Raw genomic sequence first — 3916 nt, 5'->3', positions numbered from 1 at the left:
GTGTAGTAAAACGTGAGGGTCGGTTGTGGCCTTCTTCGGCGGCGGAGTATCAGCGGTGTGCATCGATTTGTGCTTTCTTGATGGCGTTTAGTGGTTATTGTGCGATGGCTGGTTACCGGCTTCAGGAGAAAACAAATAAAACTGTGTGATTCTAGTAGGAAACCCGCGCGATACGATGGCGACGACAATTTACAATACGATACTCTTTTTACATGATCATCTCATGTATAGTTTATCATGGTTTTCTCATCTCAATATTATTTTACAAGTTTACTTTGTTAATTGTTTTTATTCCAATTAAAGTCTTTGTGGTACATTGTTTTAATTCTTATTAATTAAAGTCTTCGTGGTACATTCTTTTAATTCTTATTAGTGTAGTCTATTGATGGCATAAGATTTACACATGTCAAATAACTGATAAGATGTACATGATTTAGTAGACATACATGCTATTCTTGTGTTTAAGGTGGAAAAATGCAAATATATTAAAACTGGACATTTTGATTTCTACTTTAAAGCTCTGCATTGCCATCTAAACCACAAATGGTACATTATGCAAACTACGGTTTACCTAGTGTGAAAAAGAGGGTATAGGGAAGCACTTAAAATTACCTAGTGTGAAAAAAGAGGGTAGTGGAAAGCACTTAAATTTGATATTGTACATGTTAATATTTTAAAATTCAACAATAAATCTAAATCTTATCGATCAATATTAGACGACTAATTCCCGTCTTGCCTTGGTGCATGAGAAAGCTAAAGATATGCAAACATACAACAAATCCTTCAGGTTATATGAGAATCAAGCCTTTTCTGGTGAACTGCAATCAAAGACTTAAGAGAAGTCAGTAAACAGAACCAAATATATGCAATATTGGAAGGAGGCTCATTCCAGCAATGATTAAAACTTAAAAGTTTAAACTACGTTCCAAAAGTCATGTATGCTTTGACTTTTTTAGGTCAAATTTCTTACTATTTTTAACCAAGATAATCTAGATTCCTTTATGAAACTAAAATTTGTAGTATTTGATCCCTAGTCCAATGCAAGAGTCAAAATTGGAGGTAGAAGTAAAGCATACCAGTTCTCATTCAAAACCTTCCAGATATAACAATACATGATTTAAGATGTAATTCAACCTATTTAAACCATACCATTTTAGTTTTTAGTCTTTGTTTTTTATATATATTTTTTACCTGTTTGACATTGTGACCGTGTAAAACCCACCACACAGTTACCATAGTCAAGATTAGACCAAACAAAAAGGGTGGAGCGGGTAGCTTGGTTTAAAAGAGCGGGAAGCGCACAAAAGCGATGAGGTCTAAAACCGATTTTTAAAAAGCGAAGCGCAAAAGCGGTGAGCTTTTCGTACGCAAAGCGCAAAGTGATTATATAATTTATTTTATATATTCCATAAGTGTTTAGCTATAATTAAGCTTTATATATGTTTTAAAATGGAAAAAAAAAACATAAACGTACTGCATAAAAAGCCTGTTGTACAACACTCAGAAGCATAGAAACACCCCATGTACAAAAAGCGTGCGCCTCAGCTGCGCCTTAGGTCGATTTTCACCTTGAAAAGCGCGCTTCAGTTGCGCTTCTTGTACATCGCGCGCCTTATGTCACACAAGGCGATGGGGTTTGCGCCTAGATGCGCTTTGCGCTTAAGCGCGCTTAAGCCGCGCTTTTTTAAACCAAGGCGGGTAGCATGCTGGGTCAAGACGGGTCCGGGTCAGAACGAGCCGATTGACTAAAAGGTGGGTAATGCTCTGAAGGGGCCGATTTCAGAAATAATTATTTAATAGATAATGAGCCACTGTAATAATTTTCAACCCAGCCCTTTCCCGCTAACTTAGAATAACCCACAATAACAGACATACTATGAAAAGCTAAGTCACAATAGGACTTGTGCATTTAAAAAACTGTTTGAGAGTCTTTTCACACATTTCTATTTTCACCTTTTTTCCAACTTTATCCGTTTGACCCGTTATAGATAAAAACTAAACCCATTCGTAGGTAAATTAGCAGCAAATAAACCTATCCCACCTGCTAACACGTGTAAGAGGTCCGGTGGATCTTGGGAATCATGATGGGGTTTTTATTTGCCTTCTAAAAGAACATAAAAGGTCAATGAGATATTGAGATATTGAATAATATTAAAATAAGTAAATAAATCCTTTTATAATTAAGTCAACAGAAACTTAAGTCAATACCTCATCGATTTTTTGTTGCCTCTAACGTTGTTTCTTCAGTGCTTCCCTTGGAACACCCCAACTCACGAATTGCAATCACTACAATATCTATCACAGCAGCCTGCAGTGTTTCAAACTTTAAAGTCATCTTGCTGTTAGAAGCTCGTGTATCAGTGAGTTTCAATAGGCTGTCCAACTTGAAACCAACTGCAGAACCTGCAAATTCAGTTATAATTTATAAAACGATTTAGATACGTATTATTCATGTAGTATTCAATATCAATGTTCTTACCTCTAGCAGTTCCTTGATTTAATGTATTTCCCAAATACAAAATTCTTTTCATGATTTCCTTCAATTTAAAAGAACATATACATAACTGTCCATAAATTTACATGTTGCCCAGCCCTCTTATAAGTTATTTATATGTAGAGCCTTAAAAGTTTAACGTAATTGCATTTCAAAGAATGGTTCCACAAAAATGTGTAGCTTATCAAAATTAGTTTATTGATAGAACTCCAGATTGCAATAGCTAAGATTACAACTTACATTGCCTTACCAACTTGACTGAACATCACTAATTGCTTGGTATATTTTCATACTTTCAAAGGCAACCTAAAGAAGGAATAAGATTTGTACCTTTTTCACATTTCCATCATCAAGAACATATTAAGTCTCAGTGCCTTTTGAACTTAAATTCCCCCATGAAAGTGCTATCTTAAGAAAATAAAAACCCAAATTAGTATAAGAGATCTTATTTCCTTCCAAGAACACATACACAAAATATAATGACCAAATTAGTAAACCTAAATACAAAATAAAGAAGCGACAAATTCTGAATCAAAATATAAACTTAGCTGGAACTTTGAAGAGCAAGAGAATTGCAGGCAAATCATGAAGTGCACCATCATCTCTCAACTGAAATTCATCACTATTACCTGAATAACAAAAATTAAGAATAGAAGTTAACACACGAAAAACTCGTTCTCATCTGAAAACTATGTTCTTCCAATCCAAAAATTTTTACAAATTTTCCAAAACAAACGTTTAACAACTACAAAATACAAGTTAAAACCTAAAAATCATGAAACCGAAACAAATTTGCCCTAATTTGTGCATACCTGGTGAGCCCTAACGGCGAAGCGAGCAACAACACCGGTCGCCGGAGTATCAGTGGATCTATTAAAAACAGAGCATGTATCAAAATTCAAAACCCTAGAAATTTGACAAGAACAAAACTACCTCAAAGTTGAATTTGCCAACAGGAAGGAGGTCTTTAAGATAATCAGACGGTCGTTTAGCACTACGACGCATTTCTTCTTCGATTAAACGGTCAACCTCCGCTTTGACTTTGTGGTCGCCGTACTCGTCGTCGATGTACGGCAATGCGTCGATTTATGCGGCGCTGCTGGACCACGACGACCGTGAAGATGGCGGAGCTTTCTAGCAGCATAACTATGTCTGGAATCGCCAAAGAGAGCAGAGAAACCCTAGATCCAGATCTGGATCTGGAATCGCCAGAGAGAGAGAGAGAGTGGTAAGATGTGAGTTGTGAGAGAGATGAGAGAGAATGAAGGGGAAAGGTGGATCCGAGTGAAAAATACATCAGCCGTCAGATCGCGATCCGTGTGAAGGCATAAAGGAAATGGACGGCTGATCATGGATCCAGGTAAAAGCTAAAAGTTTTGGAGGGGCATAATTGGAAGTGTAAATTATTTTGTGCTTTAGAGG

At 36.3% G+C, this 3916-nt stretch overlaps 1 long non-coding RNA gene across 1 annotated transcript; it reads right to left on the bottom strand.

Moving 5' to 3' along the window:
• Positions 1-485: 485 nt before the first annotated feature.
• LOC110866351 lies at positions 486-2552 on the bottom strand. Its single transcript, XR_002551353.2, has 4 exons — positions 2480-2552; positions 2209-2403; positions 2042-2104; positions 486-818 (listed from the first exon to the last, which is right to left on the bottom strand). It is a non-coding gene; the product is annotated as an uncharacterized LOC110866351 (long non-coding RNA).
• Between the last annotated feature and the right edge of the window lie 1364 nt (positions 2553-3916).

Source organism: Helianthus annuus, chromosome 7 (assembly GCF_002127325.2).
Source record: "Helianthus annuus cultivar XRQ/B chromosome 7, HanXRQr2.0-SUNRISE, whole genome shotgun sequence".
Classification (NCBI taxonomy): Eukaryota; Viridiplantae; Streptophyta; class Magnoliopsida; order Asterales; family Asteraceae; genus Helianthus; species Helianthus annuus.
This window is presented reverse-complemented; position numbering and strand designations above follow the sequence as displayed.